The following is a 23,728-nucleotide window of genomic DNA, read 5'->3' on the forward strand; positions in this document are numbered from 1 at the left end:
ATTAAAAAAAAAAAAAAAAAAAAAAAAAAAAAATAAGATGGGGCAGCAGATGGTTAGCTTGCAGGAAGAAAATGGGGATATTGTCATATCCAGCTGAGGCGGGAACTTGTTCTTGGTCCCTTCAGTGTGGAGAGTGTCCAGGAACAGAGAGGACAATGGTAGGTGGAGACTGGACTCCCGCATGTGCTGCCCACCTGCAGTGGCGTGGGAGGCCCTGCCTTGCCCATATCTAGTTGGTCAGGCCCATTCTCAATGCCCATTCTCAGAGGTGGTGGTGGCATGATGCGGATGCTGTTTGTGGGTGCTTAGGTGATATGCAGAGCTGCAGCATCCCCAGCTTGTTTTCTTTAGGGACTGTCCAGCCCTATCTCCAGCTCTTTCCAGTTGCTGTTGAGGTGTCCGATTTCAGAAGGACCTGCATCTTCTGCTACCCTCCGAATAGCTTTCAAGGAGCAGACATTTAGATAAATTTCCTAGACTCAGGACTCAGGACCTCTACTGCCTTCCTACTCAGAGCCTGGCACCGTGGCTGCTGAAGAAGGGAATGGAGGACTTCCTGTGTCCTGACTGTTCCTCTCACAGGTTCTCTTGCCCATGGAATTTCCCTCTTATAGGTTCCCATGAAGCCTCTATTTTTTTTTTTTTTTTTTTTTTTTTTTGGTTTTTAGGCCACACCCGGCAGCGCTCAGGGGTTACTCCTTGCTCTATGCTCAGAAATCGCTCCTGGTAGGCACGGGGGACCAATTGGGATGCCGAGATTTGAACCAACCACCTTAGGTTCTGGGTCGGCTGCTTGCAAGGCAAACGCCACTATGCTATCTCTCTGGCCCCATAGCCTCTATTTTCTCCTAACAACTTTGCTTAGCCTTTGAGTATTAAGCCTGCAGACACTACTGTTTCCTTGTACTGTCACACAGGCCCATTTGTTCTGCCCTTGCTCAGCCAGTTGTGTTTGTAGAGTTGTTGGGGGTTTAGCTCCTTCCTTTGTAGTCCCTTTGAATGAATAAGCATTAAAAATATTAATAATACTTGAATATTAAGAGTCTTTATGCAGGAAGCTGGAGAGCAGTAAAGGGGTTAAGACACTTGCTTATATGTGGTTGACTTTGATTTAATCCCCAGCACCTATTAGATCCTCCAAATTCTACAGGAGTGGACCCCAGAGCACAAGAGCCAAGAGTAAGACAAGAGCACTGTTGGCTAGTCCAAAAAATTAAAATAACAAAATATTTATAATAACAAAATTAAAGTACCAACCTCACTGTTTTATTTAAAAGAGCAGCAGCAGGGGTGGGAGAGATAGCACAGTGGTAAGGCGTTTGCCTTGCATGCAGCCGAACCAGGACAGATGGTGGTTTGAATCCTGGCATTCGATATGGTCCCCCGAGCCTGCCAGGAATGGTTTCTGAGTGCAGAACCAGGAGTAACCCCTGATCACTGCCAGGTGTAACCCAAAAACAAAAGAGCAAAGGCATGAAGTCTTATTTACATGTATTTCATGCCAATGCCTGTTAAGGACTTGATATCACTGTTTTTTTTTTTTTTTGTGGGGGGGGGGAGCTACATCCAATGACACTTAGAGGTTACTCCTGGCTCTGTGCTCAGAAATCACTCCTGGCATGGGGGACCATATGGGACACTGCAGGATCAAACTGTGGTCCATCCTAGGTCAGCCGCATGCAAGGCAAATGCCCTACTGCTGCGCGACTGTTCTGACCCTGATATTACAATCTTTTTTAAATTGTAGGTGTGGATGGGGGGAAAGAAATCAGTTAGAAGGGGAGGGTCTTGAAGATGGAAATCAAAATATTAGAAGACTGGGATGCTTTTCATGAAATACAGCACCTAGACTAGCACTTTAAATATCCCCTGCGCAAGTGAACACCTGCCTGTAGCTGCTCTAGGAAGATGGGGGAGATGTAAGATGACACCTAGCTATTAACCCGAAATAAAGGCATTCCCCAATTTCCTCTTTCCTTTTCAGCTAGCCCTTTGATATGCACAAGCCCATCTGGATCACTCCCCAACAGGCACACTGGTGAATTTTGTATTGAGTTAATAAAGTCAGGTCAGTTTTGGCTAGGCACGCTGAGAAATATCACGAGGTGAAAGCCATTGACTCCATGATTTTTTTTTTTTTGTGTGTGTGTGTGTGGTTTTTGGGTCACACCCGGCAGTGCTCAGGGGATACTCCTGGCTCAATGCTCAGAAATTGCTCCTGGCAGTCACGGGGGACCATATGGGACCCCGGGATTCAAACTGATGACCTTCTGCATGAAAGGCAAGCGCCTTACCTCCTCTCCTGCCCCCATGATTCTTTCCTGACTGGCTTGGTTTATTAATTCTTCATGACTACACTACCTGCATCAGATCCTTCAGTCTGGGGTTGGAAATAAGGTATGTGGGGTGATCTCACAACTCGTGTAATTTATTTCACAGGGAGTGACACCTGCATATGGCTATGCTAGGAGAGATTTGGCCCCTGAGTGTACCAGCACTAGGAGGGCTAGGGGGCCGGGGAAGGAGAGGCACCTGTGTGCAATGTTTCGCTAAGAAGCAAAATGACTATGGTCTCCCTCCGGGAACAATCTGGGTAGTATTGGGCTGTGCTGAGGAGAGGGATGGAGATGCCAGCTTGGGCAGTGAGGAGTGGAGATCCAGGTGACAGGATGACATTGCAGACCTGACTAGTTTGGTGTGAAGATCAGCAGGGGACCACTGTAAATCTCTGCATGAAGGCCTTGTGAGACCTGTGATTGCCTTTTCAAGTGTTTCCAAACAGGAGGCAGATGTGGCTCACACAGTGAAACATGCACAGCATGTGAGGCTTGTATGAGGTTCTGGGCCAGGCTCAGCTCCATGACCAGGAACAAAGATCTCCAGGTGTGACCAACCCCCCAGACACACACAGTACACAGACACACACTTCCAGGCACACATGCACATAGTCACCTGCACACAGGTTAAAAACAAAGTTTTCATATTTAAGAGTTCCTTTATGGACAGGAAACAAAAGGTAACTAACTGCCCAATGACATTAGAGCTTTTGTCCAATGAGCCATGAAGATCTGTGGACACACAGTACAGCCAGGGAGAGTCTTGATGTCAGCAGTTTCCGTGCCTACTGGAGCAATAACCACATGTGGGGAGACAACTACAGGGAATGAATGTGATGTGGGAGGCACCAGTGAGCCCACTACCGCACCCCCTGGTGATAGGAAAAACATGCCAAGGTCATGCGACTGACCACAAAGTCAAGCACCTTTTCTGCAAATCCCGTGTCTGCCAGGGTAACTGCAGGCTTTAAAACAAAGCTTAGACAGCTGGTTCAGTTATTCCCACCCTGGCCCCAGCCTGGACCACAGACCCAGTCTGCCCAGTGCCCACAAAGAAGAATAGTTAATATGTTTCCTAAGAGTTAAAATCGAGAGGAGAGAGGGCCCAGAGAGATAGCACAGTGGTGTTTGCCTTGCAAGCAGCCGATCCAGGACCTAAGGTGGTTGGTTAGAATCCCGGTGTCCCATATGGTCCCCCGTGCCTGTCAGGAGTTATTTCTGAGCAGACAGCCACGAGTAACCCCTGAGCACCGCCGGGTGTGGCCCCCCAAAAAAAATCGAGAGGAGAGAATTTTATAACATGTGGATGCTGAATGATGCCCAAATGGAAGGGCCCCAGAGGCAATTTAGTTGGAACACAGCGCAGCAGGAGGCAGAGAGATGGATGCCCTTTGACTCTTGACAGAAGATGCTAGAAGCACCAGTGGAGCCTGCTGGTCTGTCATTCAGGACTGTGAGGGAGGGAGAGACGAGCTAAGGCCAGAGCTGAGGGTGGTGAAGGCCCAGGTCTGCTTTCAAGTGGCAGTGAATGGAGCGGGGGGGGGGGGGGGGGGGTGGGGGGGGGACGGGACGGGGACTCACCTGTCCAGCCACTGCAACCTTGAGTGCAGGTGGCTTGGGACCCACGCCAACACCTGCAGATTTTTGACCAGCTGAGATGTGTGGCTTCCCCTCCCAGAAAATCATGGGTCTAAGTGGTTCTTCTCTTTCTACTTGCAGCACCACTGTACTTGGCGGTATATCTAGTGGTACGAGTCACAAATCACCCTCTGTCTTCTGCCTGAACTCGGGTGGAAATGCCTCCTCAGGTCCTGGCTCCATGTCCCTCCCTGTGGGGTCTACTGTGTGATCCCCAGTCCCAGAGCTTATTTCTGCCAACTTTCTTGGTTTCTGTGTGTCCCGCATCAGGCACAAACCTGGGATCTGTGCCCTCTTTCTTTCCTAGTGGGTGGCACACAGTGGTACTCAGAATTGCACTTGGTGCCTGGGACTCAAAGTCAGGGCCAGTGTTCTGCTGCTGAGTAACCTCAGTGTGGTGCTGGGGTGGGGGTGGGGGGTTGTTCCCAGCTGTGTTCAGGGATTGAGCAGGCTCCACTGCTGCCTGTTTCGATCTCTGGTGTCTTGATCTTCCAGCCCACAGCACTATCAGAGCTAACACTGAACAGTTGACTGTGTGTATAAACCATATGTTTGTTGGCCTCCCCAGCAGTGCTTGGGATCCCAGGGCCTCTTCCAGTGTTACCCTGACAGTAGGGTTCAAGTACCACCAGACTCACCCCTGCAGTGCTCAAAGGGTTCCAAGGCCACACCCAGTGATGCTTGGAAAAGGCAGGAATTTCGGGGGATCAAACTGGGGTTGGGGCAATCTCTGTACTGATTCCCTGGCCCTAGTCCAGCTCTCCTTCCCTGCCATCTGCTGTTGGGCATTGGGACTATTCTCAGTCAGTATACAGGGGCTTTCAGCTCTTCTGCCACTGCTTTGTCTTTCAGGGCATACCCAGAGCAGGATATGCAGATTGGCAGCAATTTCTGTTGTGTTTTGAGGACTCTTCTCACTGCCTGTATATGGTTTTCTGTAGTAGAGGCAGCTTTGGGGCTGCCCTGGGCATCTCTGCAGGTGGTCAAGAATCTGCAGGTGTTGGGGGGTAGAGAGAAGAGAGGCTCAGGTTTGGTTTGGGGGTTGCAGGACACTGTTTGCTGTGCTCTTTCCAGTGCAATCAGGGAAGGTTTGGGAGAGACCCCAGGTTCACTGTGGGGGGCCAGCTGCTGTAGTGTTCTGACTGTGGATCAACTTTGTTCTGAAAACCAGTTTATCAGGACCAAAGCCTAATGACCGAGGGTGGTTCCTCTGGGGAAAAACAAAGCCATTAGCAATAGTTACCATATTAATTGCAGAAAGTGCCTCTTGAAGTTTCTGTTGGCAGCAAGTTAGGACTCCTAGAGTAAGTGAAGTGTATCCAGGCTCCATTTCATACCTGGCAGGGCTGGGGCAGTCTTCCCGCCTTCGTTGTGCCTATTACCGCTGCCAAAAGCCAAGCTTGTAATTTACCGTCACACCTACGTGCTGAGCAGTGGAGAGTGAACCCCAGACAGAAGGGGAGGCCCAGGAAAACAGCTGTGGAGTGAGTCCAGGTCATGCAGGGCTGTCATCCAGAACATTCCCAGGCATGGAAGAGACTACCCCACCACCATGCCACCCCCAGAGTACACCCACATTCAGAATCTCGTACTCTCTGGTGCTGCCTCAAATCTGTGTGTTTACTGAGGGACACTGGAGGGAGGGTTAGGATGTGAGTGTGGTTCATTGTGCAGCTTCACTTGGACTTTGGGGGGATGAGTTTGGTTTCTAGGGCCTTGTGCAGGAAGAACATAACAGGTGAGGTGACACTGGGAGTATCATCAGTACAAGAACAATTTTATCCTGATCTAGAGGTTCCTAGAAGGTCCCAACAAAAGATTTGAAGCACAAAAGTAGGTTTCCCAGAAGGACATCTTTCCTTCTGGGGCTGGGGAGAGTAATAGAGGGGAGCACAATTGTCTTGTACATAATTGACCTGAGTTCCATCCCCTGGGCATCACTGAGTATGGCCCCAAACAAAAACAAAAGGCATAGTTCTACCTCAAGATGCCAAGGCGGCCTGTTTTGTGCATGATTCTGTATGATTCCACATTATTTGCATGATTTTTCATGATAATTCTGTGATGATTCTGCATGGTTCCATGTGATACACAATATTCTACAGAATTCCTTGTGAGTTCAAGCACCAGTCTTCCTGACCTTTCATTATCTGACCTGCTCGTTACACTGATGGTTTAACAAGCCCCTTCCCAGATATCTGCTCCACAGCAGGCAGGTATAGACATGCATCTTACAACCAGATCTGGCTTTTTGGAGAACTCTGGCAGATGGATATTGACACCATCTCCAACTGGCATCTTTATTTTGCTTTGTGTTTTTTGTTTTTGGCATCTTTATTTTGTTTTGTGTTTTTTGGTGGGGACATTTAATCAACAGGGATTTCCAGTTGATGCAAGGATCTTATGGTGGAGGACCTTCAGGGCCACACAAATAGGTGCTTTGGGAATGGTGTGGTGTCAGGGACTGAACCTGAGCTGGGCCCTGTGCAAAGTCTGTACCTTTAACCCTGGTGTAATGACAATGCTTATTTCTGTGAAACTTTCAGCACAACCAATACCCATCAAGATCTCTAGATTCTTTGGGAAAGAATTTCAGCCATACTAATCAGCATTCAGGGCTGACTTCTGACTCTGAACTCAGGGATCCTTCCTGGAGGTATTACTGGGGCCTATGTATATTAGTTATGGGATCAAACTCAGGTCAGCCACATGCAAGGTAAGTGTTCACATCTCTGTCCTGTCTCTGGCTCCAAATTCTGCAAGTTAGTATAAAGGATGGAAAAAGAATGAAGATAGAGGTAATACAGGAGTTAAGGTACTTGCCTTACACTCAGAAGACTCCAGTTTGATCTCTGGCACCGCATATGTTCCCCTGAGTCCTTATTAAGCCCTAAGCACTGCTGGGTATAACCCAACAAAAAAAAGGAACTACAAAGAAATGTGAAACATCATCTAATATCATACATATATACACATAAACATTGGTTTTGTCACATCATGCAAATGCCTGTCTGGCTAAGAGGAAGCTATATGGAAGAAAATGAGTCTCCCTGAAGGGCAATTTCTCTGAAATTCCATAAAATGGTAAGTCCTGTCCAGCCACATTCCTGCTGTGACCACTCAACTCCTTCCCAGCTTGAGGAAATCATGTTTTATCAAAAGCTGTCAGCAGGGTCAGTTCCATTTTCTTTTTACACATCCAGGAGAGTTGGGGAGCACCAAGACAAACTCTTTTATTATTATATGGGTAGGTTGATCTCCACCAGAAATGCTCAGGGGTATGTGTCGCTATCATGGTGGGATAAATGTGGTGCCAGGGATCTAACCCTGTGTGCAAGGCAAGTAATCCCTTTGCCATATCTCTAGGGCACTCTGGAAACATGAAGAATTTCCCAAGGTAAATTTCATTTTTCCAAAAAAAAAAAAAAAACCCTTCATTTTTCCAGATCACTGTCCACTTTGCTCTGTAATTGTTCAATAAGGGTTCCTTTCAAAGAAGGGGGAGACGGAGATCTGAGAAAGATAATGAGGGGCCTGAGGGGTGAGCTGAGAATCCTGTGCTGTTTCCAGGTTGTGTCTCTTGTAGCACAGCAGGTCTAGACAAATGTCTGTCCAGGAGCCCTCATGGTCTTCCCTCATTCTGAGCTCACACCCAGGCTCCCACAGCACCACAGGCCTGATCTTAGCACTTTTCTTCTCTAGAGATTCTGATTCCACTTCTGAACTCAGAAACCTCACGATGTGAGCAGTGTTGTAAGTATTAGAAGATGTTTGGTACTTGTAAAGTGCTGTGGAAATCCCAAGAATCAGGTGTGGGAGAACCAAGCTGTGCTGGACTCTCACTGTATTTTACAATGAGCTGACAACCACTTTCTCTCTTTGCACTGAGACAGTTTCACTTGCATAAATTCTGTTTCTATTGGTCCATGGTATGGCAGTGGCTTTTTTACTTTGGTGTTTTGCTTATTTGGGGGCCACACCCATGGTCCTCAGAGCCTTCTCCTGGCTTTAGGGTTGCTCCCAGCAGTGCTCACGAAACATGAGGGTCTGGGATTCAACATGGGTGGGGCTCCTGCATACAAAGCACCTGCTACAGCACCTTGGGTTCTCTCCTAAGTCCTTGACATGATGTCTTTGATTTTACTTTATTTCCTTATAGACTTATTGATTCTTGGATCACATCCAGTGGTGCTTGGGCCTTACTCCTGTTTCTGAATGCGGGGATCCTTCCTAGCATGATTTGGGAGATCACATGTGTTCTGGAGATTAAACCCAGGTTAGCCATGTACAATATAAGCGCCTTAGCTCCCTGTACTATCTCTCCAGCCTCTAGTAGGACATATTTTAAAATTTTGGGTGGTTTTTCTGTTGGTGCTAACATCATAAGCTGTGCTCACACAGACTGATACCACAGCCCATGGTACCAATGAGTGGTATGGCCTACTTTCTGTTAGGACTGCCCTTCTATGTCTGTGAGATGGAGACTTACAGCATCTCTGGCTGTTGTCAGACATACAAAGTCAGAAAAACCATGGCAGGACATGATCCCCTCTAAATGCAGCTGTAAAAATCCTTAACAAAATCCCAATAGACCAAAAATGTGGCACCAAAATACAAGGATGGTTTACCATAGACCAGTAGAGTGTAGCCCTGGAAAGCAAGCAGGGCTCAATACACAGGAAAACAGATACACGTGTTCTTATTTACTATTTTATCAGTGCCAGGGGTTCAAATCAAGGCCTCACACAGGCAAGACTCTAGTGCTAAGTCATCTCCCGATGATCATCTTTAACCTATGCAGAAGTAAAATATGAAAAAAATTCACTATTCTCGGGGCTGGAGAGATAGTAGAATAGGTAAGGCACTTACTCTGTTTCTGGAAATTGTATCTGAATCTGAATGATTCCTGAACACAGAGGCAGGACTAAGCCCTCAGTACCAGCTGTGTGTGTGTGACAGACAGACAGATGGTTCCCAGAGCACTGCCAGGAGTAATCCTTGAGCATAGAGCCAGTGTGTGTGTGTGTGTGTGTGTGTGTGTGTGTGTGTGTGTGTGTGTGTGTCAGACAGACAGATGGTTCCCAGAGCACTGCCAGGAGTAATCCTTCAGCATAGAGCTTGAACATAGCAGGGTATGAATTAACTTCTCCCTCATATAATGACTGTATGATTCGGCAATTTTTCTTCTGGGTATATGCCCCCAATAATCTAAAGTACTATCTTGCACAGGTATGTGTGTTCATAGGTTCATATCTCTGTTCATAGGTATTCTCTGTGCCTGAAATGTGGAAGCTGCCCACGTGTCCACCAGTCATGAAGGGATAAATCAAACGTGACATGTGTGTGTACAATTGACAAACCCATTATGGAGAAGTGGGGATAGTTTGCAGCCAGCTTCACAGTAGAGGAGCCTGGAAGGAATATTTCATAAATGGAGCTTCACAAGGGTGGTCTGGGTTCATCATTGTGGAGGCTGAGATAGTTAGTTTACCCTGAAATGGAATTGGAGCAGAGATCAGGGGGTGCTATCACACCCTTCTGGGCAGCAAAGGCTTGGGTCTAGAGTTCGTGAACACTTCTCACGTGGACACTTGTCAGACCCAGTATGTACAGGAGCCAAAGTCCAGGGAGGATGTGGAGGAAGGGAGGAAGATTGGAAGGGCTCAGATGGGGGTGGAGGCAGGTTACTGTGGGAGACAGCAAGAAGAAACCTGGGGGCATGTTTTACCCTGGACATGCCCTGTGCCCTCACTCACACCTGCTCCTATTTCCATATGTCAGAGAAAGTCTCTGTCACTGAGGGACCGAGATGACCCTGTCCCCAAGGAGAGGCACACTAGGACCAGAACCCAGGCTACATGAAGCTGGTCCTGAGAGGGGGGTCTAGAAGAAAACGGGTGCTCAGCTGTGCAGTTGCATGGCAGGAACATCACTGCCACCTTCGGGCACACATGCTGCCAGACCAGATGGGTAGGGAGCCCCAGGAGCAGCTCAGCATACACATTCACCCAAATCCAGCTCTGCGACTTGTCTCTTAGCGCTGCCTGGGGCCTGGCAGGTGCTTTTCTTAGTCTTGTAACGTATTTATATAAGTTTATAGAGTAGCTTTTCTAAAAAAATTATACTCAGGGGGCCGGAGAGGTGGCGCAAGCGGTAGGGCATTTGTCTTGCTACGCGCTAACCTAGGATGGACTGCAGTTTGATCCCATATGGTCCCCCAAGCCAGGAGCGATTTCTAAGTGCAGAGCAAGGAGTAACCCTGAGCATCACCGGGTGTGGCCCAAAAACAAACAAAAAAAATTTATATTCAGGGTCATAGCACAGCAGGGAGGGCATTTGCCTTACAGGTGGCCAGCCTGGGTTCAATCCCCAGCATCCCATATGGTCCCCCTAGCACACCAGGAGCCAAGAGTAACCCCTGAGCACTGACTGTCAGGTGCAGTGCCCAAACAAACAAAACACTAAAACAAATAAAATCCCACTGATGCTAAGGAAATTAAAAAATAAACAAAAGTACCCTTAGACTCAAAGACTTAAGGAGGTCAAAATATACAAACACATTGAGAGAGTAATATCCTTGACTTTCATTCTTTTTTTGTTTTGTTTTGTTTTGTTTTTGTGTCACACCCAGCATTGCTCAGGGGTTACTCCTGGCTCTATGCTCAGAAATTGCTCCTGGCAGGCTCAGGGGACCATATGGGATGCCGGGATTCGAACTACCAACCTTCTGTATGAAAGGCAAACACCTTACCTCCATACTATCTCTCTAGCCCCAACTTTCATTCTTATGTGTGATTTATTTTTGTTTTGGGGTCATACCCAGAAGTGCTAGGGTGCCCAGGGATGACTCCTGGCTCTTCAATCAGGAATTACTCTTGGCAGTGTGTAGGGGACTGAGAATCAATCCTCAAGCTCCAAAACCAGGACACCCAAGTGCTACTGGGGGAGGCCCCAACCCCAAATTAATAATAGCAGTAACAACAACAATAATGATATTATTATTATTATTATTATTATTATTATTATTATCAACCCAAGTTCAATCCCTGGTACTCCATATGTTTCTTAGAGCACTGCCAGGCATGACCCTTGAGCACAGAGCCAGGACTTAGCCCTAAGCACTACTGGATGTCATTCTATAAAGGTTAACTGTTGGGCTAGAGCGATAGCACAGCAGTAAGGCATTTGCCTCGCATGCGGCCAATACAGGATGGACCCCTCTTTGAATCCCAGCATTCTATATTGTCCTCCAAGCCTGCCAGAGTGCCTTCTGAGCGTAGAGCCAGGAGTAACTTGAGCATCGCCGGGTGTGACCCAAAACAAACAAACAAAAAAAGGTTAACTAGAACTTATTTATCTTATTGTTTGGGGGCCACACCCAAACCTAGAACTTATTTTGTTTATATTCTGTTTACCATGCCAGGAAGATATGCTGCAATGCTCAGAAACTGAGCCAGAAATGCTCAAGTTACTTAATATCTGAAATTCATCCTAACATGCCTGGCACTGTTCTGATTGAAGAAACACAGAAACGTTTTCTGAAAAATGTGTTTTTCAACAATAGTTACAAAGTCCTCAGCCCTCACAAATTACTTGAATTAGATCAGAGATTCTTCCTAGAAGCTACCCTATTATTAACAGGGAGATTATTTTCTTACTCACATTTAGGATAAAAGGTCACAGAAGCAGTATGTATTCTTGAAACTGATCTTAATCTATTCAGAGGCTGTCTCTGCGACCATTCTGTTCTCCACTTCAGATCGAGGGGCTCAGCCTTGATTTTCTCTGGTACCTGGTGCCTGTTTGCAGGAGCAGAGAGGAAGTGGTGGTGGTGGTGGTTCCCACCTCAAGACATGCCAAGGCCACACAACTGTATCTTGAGCATCTGGTCCTGATACGGCCCACTTAGTGTCCCTCCTGCTCTTCAACCAGCACCTAATCCTGCTGGCACTGTCTTTCACCCCCACCCCAGAGCTTCTTCTATCTACAGGTGACAGAATCCTGCTTTAGAAGCCTCTTGCTTTTCTTTTTCATTGTTCGTAAGTCTATTTGTGTCATCTGGGGGGAAAGTCTCCCTTTGGAATCCCATGATTCTCTCTACCTCACTTATCATTAGATGCTCACAGTCTGGCAATTAGGACAGACTGGTATTTGTCTAGTGAATAGAAAAATGCATGAAATGCATGAATAAATTCAAATTCAATACTCTCTATTTTTTTGTTTATTTTTGGGTTACACCAGGCGGTGCCCAGGAGTTACTCCTGGCTTCACGCTCAGAAATCACCCCCTGGCAGGCTCGGGGGACCATAAAGGATGCTAGGAATCAGACCACTGTCTGTCCTGGGTTGGTTGTGTGCAAGGCAAACACCCTACTGCTGTGCTATCACTCCAGCTCCATAAATTCCATACTCTCTAAAAAGTCCTTGCTAACTTCTCCTCCCAACTAGTCACAAATCCTCCTTCTAAACACGAGGTACTGGGGGCTGGAGCAATAATATCACAAGTGCTATTAGGTACTGATAGGATAGCAAGTCTTAAACACCTAACCTACAGCATCTCCTATGGTCTCCTGAACCCACCAGGAATGATCCTTGAGCAAAGAGTCAGGAGTAAGCCATCAATGACATTGGGTATGCTTCCAAAACCAAATAAATAACTAACTTAAAAAGTAAACATGAAGGGATGGAGAGATAGCATAGCAGAAGGGCATTTGCCTTGCACTCAGTGGACCCAGGATAGATGGTGGTTTGAATTTGAATTACAGCATCCCATATGGTCCCCAGAGTGAGCCAGGAGCGATTTCTAAGCATAGAGCCAGGAGTAGCCAGGTGTGACTCAAAAATAAATAAATTCTTTAGTGGACAGAGTAATAACACAGCGGGTAGGGCATATTTGCTTTGCAAGCAGTTGACCTGGATTCAATCTTCTTCATCCCATATGGTTCCCCAAGCACCACCAGGAATGACCCTCAGCTTAGAACCAAGAGTAAACCCTGAGCACCACCGGCTGTGACTCCAATGAATCCTACTCCCAAAAGATTCTTTCACTGAATCACTGTGAAATAAATATTTACAAAGTTGTTCATGACTTTCAGTCTTATAATGTACAACTCTTCAGTAATGCACATTTCTCTCTAAGAATGTCCCCAGTTTATTCCCTCTCATCCTCTCCCCTGCCTGTCTCTGTAGTCCTTTTCTCTCTCTTCTCAAGGGGACATTAGAGGTAGCAGGTTTGAAATGCATTTTGAAATGATATGATTCATTGAAACAAAATTATTTTACTTTTTAGAATAAAAATTGTTTTGCTTATTTGCAGTTCTGGGGATTGAACACAGGCACCATGTGTGCAGGTGCAGAGTAAATCCAGTCCCTGGAACATAATCACTGACTTGTTTTTTTTTAATAACCATGGCAGGTGGTGCCAGGGCTTGAACCTGGGGCTAAACCTGCACTCCAGCCCTTTGAGTCATCTCCCCAGACCCTTGACAATTTTATTTTTTTTAATTATCTTTATTTAAACACTGTGATTACAAATATTATTATAGTTGTATGATTACAGTCATGAAAAGAACACCCCTCTTCACCAGTGCAACATTCCCACCACCAATTTCCCAGATCTATCTAATCCCCACCCCACCCCCACACCTGTACTCGAGACAGGCTTTCTACTTCCCTCATTCATTCACATTGTTATGATAGTTTTCAGTGTAGTCATCTCTCCAACTGCACTCATCACTCTATGTGATGAGCTTCATGTCATGAGCTGCTCCTACCAGCCCTCATCTCTCGTCTCTGAGATACTGTTAAAAATGTCTTTCATTTTTTTTAAACCCATAGATGAGTGAAACCATTCTGCGTTTTTCTCTCTCCCTCTGACTTACTTCACTCAGCATAATAGATTCCATGTACATCCATGTATAGGAAAATTTCATGACTTCATCTCTCCTGACGGCTGCATAGTATTCCATTGTGTATATGTACCACACTTTCTTTAGCCACTCTTCTGTTGAAGGGCATCTTGGTTGTTTCCAGAGTCTGGCTATTGTAAATAGCACTGCAATGAATATAGGTGTGAGGAAGGGATTTTTGTATTGAATTTTTGTGTTCCTCGGGTATATTCCTAGGAGTGGTATAGCTGGATCATATGGTAGCTCAATTTTCAGTTTGTGGAGGAATCTCCATATCGCTTTCCATAAAGGTTGGACTAGACGGCATTCCCACCAGCAGTGAAAAAGAGTTCCTTTCTCTCCACATCCCTGCCAGCACTGCTTGTTTTCCTTCTTTGTGATGTGTGCCAATCTCAGTGGCGTGAGGTGCTACCTCATAGCAGTTTTGATTTGCATCTCCCTGACAATTAGTGATGTTCAGCATCTTTTCATGTGCCTTTTGGCCATTTGCATTTTTTCTTTTCTTTTTTTTTTTTTTTGGTTTTTGGGCCACACCCGGTAATGCTCAGGGGTTACTCCTGGCTATGCGCTCAGAAGTCGCTCCTGGCTTGGGGGACCATATGGGACGCCGGGGGATCGAACTGCGGTCCGTCCGAGGCTAGCGCAGGCAAGGCAGGCACCTTACCTTTAGCACCACCGCCTGGCCCCTTGCATTTTTTCTTTTACAAAGTGTCTGTTCATTTCTTCTCCCCATTTTTGATGGGGTTAGACGTTTTTTTTCTTGTATAGTTCTGTCAATACCTTGTATATTTTGGATATTAGTCCTTTATCTGATGAGTATTGGGTGAATAATTTCTCCCACTCAGTGGGTGGCTTTTGTATTCTGGGCACTATCTCCTTTGAGATGCAGAAGCTTCTCAGCTTAATATAGTCCCATCTGTTTATCTCTTCTTTCACTGGTTTGGAGAGTGCTGTTTTCTCCTTAAAGATGCCTTTAGTCTCAATGTCCTGAAGTGTTTTACCTACAGTTGTTCTATATACCTTATAGTTTCAGATCTGATATCAAGGTCTTTTATCCATTTGGATTTTACCTTCGTACATGGTGTTAGCTGGGAGTCTGAGTTTGCTTTTTTGCAAGTGGCTAACCAGTTGTGCCAACACCACTTGTTGAATAGGCTTTCTTTACTCCATTTAGGATTTCTTGCTCCTTTATCAAAAACTAGGTGGTTTTATGTCTGAGGAACATTCTCTGAGTACTCAAGCCTATTCCACTTATCTGAAGGTCTGTCTTTATTCCAATACCATGCTGTTTTTATAACTATTGCTTTGTAATACAGCTTAAAATTGGGGAAAGTAATGCCTCCCACATTCCTTTTCACAAGGAGTGCTTTAGCTATTCAAGGTTGTTTATTGTTCCAAATGAATTTCAGAAGTGTTTGATCCACTTCTTTGAAGAATGGCATGGGTATCCCTAGAGGAACTGCGTTAAATCTGTACAATGCTTTTGGAAGTATTGCCATTTTTTTTTTTTTTTTTTTTTTGGTATTTGGGTCACACCCGGAGGTGCTCAGGGGTTACTCCTGGCTGTCTGCTCAGAAATAGCTCCTGACAGGCACGGGGGACCATGTGGAACACCAGGATTCGAACCAATCACCTTTGGTCCTGGATTGGCTGCTTGCAAGGCAAATGCCGCTGTACTATCTCTCCGAGCCCGGAAGTATTGCCATTTTAATGATGTTGATCCTGCCAATCCATGAGCAGGGTATGTGTTTCCATTTCCGCGTGTCCTCTCTTATTTCTTGGAGCAGTGTTTTATAGTTTTCTTTGTATAGATCCTTCATATCTTTAGTCAGGTTGACTCCAAGATATTTGAGTTTGTGTGGCACTAATGTAAATGGGATTGTTCTCTTATTGTTCATTTCTTCCCTATCATTATTGGTATATAAAAAGGCCTTTGATTTTTGTGTGTTAATTTTGTAGCCTGCCACTTTGCTATATAAATCTATTATTTCTAGAAGCTTTTTGGTAGAGTCTTTAGGGTTTTCTAAGTAGAGTATCGTGTCATCTGCAAACAGGGAGAGCTTGACTTCTTCCTTTCCTATCTGGATTCCCTTGATATCTTTTTCTTGCCTAATCACTATAGCAAGTACTTCCAGTACTATGTTGAATAGGAGTGGTGAGAGAGGACAGCCTTGTCTTGTACCAGAATGTAGAGGGAAGGCTTTTAGTTTTTCTCTATTGAGGATAATATTTGCCATTGGCTTGTGGTAGATGGCCTTAACTATATTGAGAAAGGTTCCTTTTATTCCTATCTTGCTGAGAGTTTTCATCAAGAATGGGTGTTGAACCTTATCAAATGCTTTTTCTGCGTCTATTGATATGACCATGTGATTTTAATTTTTCTTGTTGTTGATGTTGTGTATTATGTTGATAGATTTACGGATGTTAAACCATCCTTGCATTCCTGGGATGAAACCTACTTGATCGTACTTGATGAGGCATTGGATCCTGTTTGCCAGGATTTTGTTGAGGATCTTTGCATCTGTATTCATCAGGGATACTGGTTTGTAATTTTCTTTTTTGGCAGCATCTCTATCTGGTTTTGGTATTAAGATGATGTTGGCTTCATAAAAGCTATTTGGAAGTGTTCCTGTTTTTTCAATTTCATAAAAGAGCCTGGCCAGGATTGGTAGTTGTTCCTCTTGAAAGGTTTGAAAGAATTCATTTGTGAATCCATCAGGGCCTGGGCTTTTGTTTTGGGGCAAATTTTTTATTATGGTTTTAATTTCCTCGATAGTGATGGGGGTGTTTAGATATGCTACATATTCTTTATTCAACTGTGGAAGGTTATATGAGTTCAGAAATTTATCCATTTCTTCCAGGTTCTCATATTTAGTGGCATAGAGTTTCTCAAACTATTCTCTGAATACCCTTTGAATCTCTGCAGTATCTGTAGTGATCTCCCCTTTTTCATTTCTAATACGCGTTATCAAGTCTCTTTTTCTTTGTGAGTTTTGCCAATGGTCTATCAATCTTGTTTATTTTTTCAAAGAACCAACTTCTGCTTTCATTGATCTTTTGGATTGTTTTTTGGGTTTCCATTTCATTGATTTCTGCTCTCAACTTTGTTATTTCCTTCTGTCTCCCTATTTTTGTTTCCTTTTGTTGATCATTTTCTAAATCTATAAGCTATTTCATTAAGCTATTCACGTATGCTCCTTCTTCCTTCCTGATGTGTGCTTGCAAAGCTATAAATTTTCCTCTCAGTACCATTTTTGCTGTGTCCCATAGGTTCTGATAGTTTGTGTTTTCATTGTCGTTTGTTTCCAGGAAATTTTTGATTTCTTCTTTGATTTCATCTCGGACCCACTGGTTGTTCAATAGTAGACTATTTAATTTCCAGGTGTTAAATTTTTTCTTCTGTATCCCTTTGTAGTTCACATCTAACTTCAGAGCCTTGTGGTCAGCAAAGGTAGCCTGCAAAATTTCTATCTTCTTGATATTATGGAGGTATGTTTTATGTGCCAGCATGTGGTCTATCCTGGAGAATGACCCGTGTATGTTAGAAAAGAATGTGTGTCCAGGTTTCTGAGAATGAAGTGTCATATATATATATTAGGAAGGAAGGAAGGAAAGGAGGGAGGGAGAAAAGGAGGGAGGGAAGAATAAAAGAGAGAGGGGAAGGAAGAAAGAAGGGAGGAAAGAAGAAAGGAAGAAGGAAAGAAGGAAGGGAGGGAGGGAAGAAAGAAAAGTGTGATGATGTTTTTGACTGTTGATTCTTCCTGGAGATTTTCTTCTTGAGTCTCTGGGACTCCAATGATTCTTAGGTTGTTTCTGTTGAGCTTATCAAAGACTTCTATTTTCATTTGCTCATATTTTTTGAGTAACTTTTCCATTGTCTGATCATTTGATTTAAAGCTTTTTTTCCAATCTCTTCTGCTGTGTGGAGTTGTTATGCATCTCATCTTCCAGCGCACTAATTCAATCCTCAGCTGCTGTTAACCTGTTGGAATGCTCATCCATTATGTTCTTCAATTCGTCTACTGAGTTTTTCAGACCAGTTATTTGACCTGATATTTCAGTTTGGAGTTTTCTGATTTCTATCTTCATATTCTCTTGATTCTTATTAGTGTTCTGATTTATACTTCGAGTTCTGTGAGCATCCTCCATATTTCTTCTCTAAACTCCATATCTGAAAGACTACCTAGGTGGTTGGCTGTTGTTGGGTCATCAGTGTTTCCATCTTCATTCTCTATGCCTGATGTTGGTTTGCGTAGTTTCCCCATTGTCATGCTTGTGTTGTTGGTTTTTCTATGTGTTGTGGTGGTATTCATTGGCTAGGTAGAGTGCGAGGCCGCGAAGTGAACGCTCCTCTGCTTTGATCCCTTAAGAGGTGAGCTTAAGGAGTCAGCTTTATCCGCAACTCCGGCCCAGAAACACCTCAGCCAAGGCAAGTCATCAGGGGATGAATGCCAGAGATCAAAGTTTCCAGGTTGAAGCAAGCCGGGGGAAGCCTCAAAATGTCTGCCGAGCCTAAGGGGCCCAGCAGAGTCTGACAATTTTCTTAAGTTTTGCAGAATCTATGTTCTTATGATTCTCAGTCTAATTAGGTCTAATATAGGAGCTACTTTAGCACAGTCCAAACATAGGCCCTCCTTCAGCCTTTACTCCGTGGTTCCCAGTCTCCATCTATCTGTGAACTCAGTCCAGTTTGTCCTTCTTAGAAAGTTACCATGATATTACTTTTCTATCTGGAAAGGTTGTTTTTTTTTTTTTTTTTTTTTGGTCACACACAGAGCACTCAGGGGTTCCTCCTGGCTCTACGCTCAGAAATCATTCCTGGCAGGCTTAGGGCATCAGATGGGATGCCAAGATTCAAACCACCATCCTTCTGCATGCAAGAAACACCCTACCTCCATGCTATCTCTCCAGCCCCATCTACCTGGAAAGGTTTTATGTAAGTTACTCAAGTATCATAAAATAGTGATATAAAACAAATTTCCATGAGTCAAGAGATTACTCTAAGAATAAACCTACGAGAAGTTCAGAAATTTCAAAAGTTGATTTTTGTTTTTGGCCACACCTGGTGATGCTGAGGTTACTCCTGGCTTTGTGCTCAGGAATTACTTCTGGCAGTGCAGGGGGCAGGGGGAACATAGGAGATGCCAGGGATAAAATCTGGTTCAGATGTGTACAATGCAAGAGCTCCTGCTGTCCTATTTTTCTAGTTGATTTTTATTGAGTAACATATCTTCTTCTGGCAGCTATAAACAATATCTGGAGTTTTTTTCTTCCATCAAATAGCCAATTCTGTTCCTCAGAGCTTAAAATTTCCTGACTACTCTGACCATTTGCTATTTGAACTTCAAAAGGATTTAAACAAATTAGTAACAATTATGGTACTTGATTCAATGTGATGCAGGTTTAGTCTTTTAGGTTTTTTTGTTTGTTTGTTTTTTTACTCTCCCCTCCCCTCCTTTTAGGTACTTTTTTTTTATCCACTGAGGAACCTAACCCTATGCTAAATACTAATATATAACTTTCCTGAGCTCAGGAAAAATGTTTTAAGCAGACTAGGTCTGCTGAGATTATCAGCCTTGATTATTCTAAATTTCTTTATTTTAGACACTATTGTTTATAGAGTTGTTTATAAATAGTTATTTCTGGCATTCAATATTCCCACACCAATCCTACCACCAGTGTAACATTCTCTCCAACTTTGTCACCAGTTCCCAACCTCCCAAAGCCTGCCTCTTGGCAGGTATGAATATTACTTGATATTGCTTGGTACAACTAAATGGTAATGTAATTATTGAAAATAACTTCTTGAAAAAGATCTGTGAGAATTGTCATATGTCGCAATGGGGATAATTATGTCACTGTCTTAAGGTCTACTAAGCTATATTTTGTTAGTTGAGAGTTCTATTACTGGCTTTGTTTGTTGAGCTTATGTGGCTTCTATGATAGTTTGGCATCTAATTTGGTGTATTCCTGCTGGGAAATCAGTATTTCAAATTATGGTGGTGTTGTACAGCTGATGCGGCTGCACAATCTATGTCTGAGGATCTGTGCAGTTGGGCTGATGAGCTCATATAGAGACAACAGTTTGTGGAGGTCCTCCAAAGGGTATCAGTGCAACCAAGGTCAGTATGCCAGTAATCAAGGCCACACTGCAAGGCCAGTCTGTCCATGAGCTATTCCTGTTAGCTGGGCCTCTTTTTTGAAAGTTAGATGAGGCTGGCATTGGCAGCTTGCACAGACCTCAAAGGCTCTGGATCTTGAGCATGGCTGCTGGGACTTCTGGAAGGACAGAAGCATGGTGGGCAGGGGGAAAGATGGCCTGCCTTGGCTCCAAACCATCCCTGGAGATGTTCATTAGCCTTGGTTTTTAAAAACAATCACGAATTTGAGTTATCCTTACAAACATCACTAAGTTGCTAATAACATTTTTCATCAAGGATTCTCCTTCTTAAGGGGCTCAGTGATAGCATAGCAGGTAGGGCATTTGCCTGCAAGTGGCAGACCAGGATTCTATTCCTAGCATCTCATATGGTCCCCCAAGCCTACCTGGAGCGATTTTTTTTTTTTTTGGTTTTATGGGCTACACCCAGTGATGCTCAGGGGTTACTCCTGGCTGTCTGCCCAGAAATAGCTCCTGGCAGGCACGGGGGACCATATGGGACACTGGGATTCGAACCAACCACCTTTGGTCCTGGATCGGCTGCTTGCAAGGCAAACACCGCTGTGTTATCTCTCTGGGCCCATGATTTCTAAGTGCATAGACAAACGTCTCCAGAGTGCTGCCAGGTGTGGCCCAAAATCCAAAAAACAAAAAAATAAAAACAAAGAAAAAAGAATTCTTCTCCAATTGGCCAGAACAATATAGGGTATTTGCCTTGCATACAGTTGACTGAGGTTTGATCCTCAGGATCTCGTGGTTTCCTAAATTCCACAAGGAGTAACCCCTGAGCATTTCCCAGTTTAAAAAAAAAAACAAAACAAAAACAAAATCTTCTCTTAAGTCCTTTATCCCAAGAATATAATAAAGTATAAAATAGTTGGTGATAATTAAGGTTTTGTGTGTGTGTGATTTTTCTTTTTTTTTTCCCACACCCATTGGTGCTCAGGAATTACTCCTGGCAGGCTCAAGGGACCATAATGAGATGCTGAGAATTGAATCCAGGTCTGCCTCGGCTTGGTGAGGTGCAAGGCAAAAGCCCTGCTGCTCTACTATTGCTCCGGCCCCCAATAGTTAAGATTTAAAGGTGGTAAATGGCATGCAAGAAAAATTTAGCATATAAAATAGAATCATGTAGAAATTAGAATTGGTGAGGTGGCTTTAACTTCCCTTGTTCTCAGATGCTCACAATTAGGATCATTATGTGCAAAACGAATAAAACCTGCTAAGGGTGAGATATAACTTTAAACCGTAAAGCAAGACATGTGTATTCACCAGACTAGCAACTTATTTTCAAGATTTACTGTATTTTTCATTTTATTTTATTTTTGTTTTGGGACTACACCCTCAGGGCTTACTCCTGACTTTGCACACAGGGATCACTCCTGTTGGGCTCAAGGGGGCTTTATATGGTGCCAGGGATAGACCCCAGGTCTGCAATGTGTAAAGGTCCCTTAGGAGGAAAATTGTTGTGGTGCCCTTACTAGTGATGGCTCCTGAACAGAGCAAGGCCAAATGACAAAGATGCATGGGGGGGTTCCTTGGGGTCATGCCTCTGGTTATTGGAGGACCAGGGGTGGCTTAAAAGAGGAAGAGGGAACTGGGTTTCCCTGCAGGATTTGGGCTTTACCTTTCCCACAAGGAGACATGCATGCAGCCTTGGGAGGGGAGAGACTTACTCTGGAACCTCTTTCAGAACTCTCTGTAGTAAACACCACCTCCTGGCCACAGGTGACCAAGGATATTCTGAGCCTTCTCCCCACTTACAAGCTGTATTTTTTTTATTATAGATGTTTACATTACCTATTAACACACAATGAAACCTACAAACTAGAAATTATTGCTGGAAGTTCTGTTATAAACTAGTGTCACATTTGAGAGAAGGACAGCTCTTCAAGTACTCTTCAAAAACAAAAAGGTGGGTCCGGAGAGATAGCACAGCGGTGTTTGCCTTGCAAGCAGCCGATCCAGGACCAAAGGTGGTTGGTTCGAATCCCGGTGTCCCATATGGTCCCCCGTGCTTGCCAGGAGCTATTTCTGAGCAGACAGCCAGGAGTAACCCCTGAGCACCGCCGGGTGTGGCACAAAAACAAAACAAAACAAAAACAAAAAAACAAAAAAGGTAAGAATTTACACCCAGGGTCCAGTAGGTACCCAAGAGAAGGCCACAATTGAATGATCAAGCCAGTTCCTTATTCACATAAGTACAGGCAGCTTCAGGAAACAGACAAGTGTAATATCCAAAATCATTTTACTTAAATACCTACAGGAATTGCCAGCTAAAATTAAGCTGTTGTGATCTGAGATAAAAGATTTGAAGATGTCTCCGGACTTGTAATTTTACAGGTAATTACTGAGTATCCATCTCGGACAGGTACATGGACACGCACCGACGTGCTCAGCGACACTGTTGAGGCCAACTTCTCCGCAGGGAGAAGACCGTTTCATGCCCTATTACAAGGATGTGGCTTCGAGATCCTCAAGAAGAAATAAGGGTATCATTAGCGGAAGGCTTCAGAAACAGCCTGCACCCTGCTCCGACCTGTACAACACCCCTGTTCTACTAAAATGGGGACTGGGGCTATTGAAAAGAAGGGTCACGGGGCGTTAGTCTGTGTCACATGTTCCATTTCTCTGCATTGCAAACAAATGAGAAAATTGGTCCTCGGGATCCTGTCAGCTTCAGGTTAGGTGCTAACCAGTCCACACTCCCCTCTGGTAGCACACACATGGAGACTTTTGCAGAACACACACAGGGGACTTCTGTAGAACACACAGACACACATACACTCCTCTGTTGTGACATGGGGGCTTCTGTAGCACACACCCCCCTCTGCAGCTTGTTGCGACCTGGGGACGTCTATAGAACACACACACCCTTCTGCGGCTTGGACTTCTGTAAAACACAACACACACACCCTCACCCTGCAGCTTGTTGTGACATGGGGACTCTGTACAACACACATATACCTCTCTGCAGCTTGGACTTCTGTAGCACACACACACACACACACACACACACACACACACACACACACACACACCCTCTGCAGCTTGAACTTCGGACTTCCGTAGAACACACACACACCCCTCTGCAGCTTGTTGCAACAGGGGGACTTTTGTGGAACACACACACCTCTGCAGCTTGGACTTCTGCAGAACACACACCCCCCTCTGCAGCTTGTGCATGTTGTGTCCTTGGTCCCCCCACTTCTCTCGTCCCCTGTAGAACACACACGCCCCTCTGCAGCTTGTTGCAACAGGCGGACTTTTGTAGAACGAACACACACACACATCCCTCTGCAGCTTGGACTTTGGACTTCCGTAGAAAACACACACAGCCCTCTGCAGCTTGTTGCAACAGGGGGACTTTTGTGGAACGCACACCCCCCTTTGCAGCTTACACTCACACAGACAGACACACACCCCTCTGCAGCTTGGACTTCTGCAGAACACACACCCCGCTCTGCAGCTTGTGCGTGTTGTGTCCTTAGTCCCTGTAGCACACCCCCTCTGCAGCTTGTTGCGTGTTGTGTCCTTAGTCCCCACTGCTGTCCCCTAGAGCGGGCATCGCAGCGCGCCCGTCCCGACGTCCTGCGTTCCCACTGCGAGTGCAGCAGCAGCAGCAGCAGCGACAGCGACAGCGGGCCGGGCAGCCAGCCAGCCAGCCAGCCAGGCGGGGAGGCAGCG

The 23,728-nt window shown here is 44.9% G+C and overlaps 1 protein-coding gene across 1 annotated transcript in view; it reads left to right on the plus strand.

The window, feature by feature from the left end:
- The first annotated feature begins 2,303 nt into the window (after window positions 1-2,303).
- The window catches only part of SINHCAF (SIN3-HDAC complex associated factor), a 44,757-nt gene continuing 23,332 nt past the window's right edge, over window positions 2,304-23,728 (plus strand). Inside the window, exon 1 of the mRNA XM_049783850.1 lies at window positions 2,304-2,397. The gene's annotated coding sequence lies outside the window, so the exon portion shown is untranslated. The remainder of the gene's footprint in view (window positions 2,398-23,728) is intronic.

This window comes from Suncus etruscus, chromosome 11 (genome assembly GCF_024139225.1).
Source record: "Suncus etruscus isolate mSunEtr1 chromosome 11, mSunEtr1.pri.cur, whole genome shotgun sequence".
NCBI lineage: Eukaryota > Metazoa > Chordata > Mammalia > Eulipotyphla > Soricidae > Suncus > Suncus etruscus.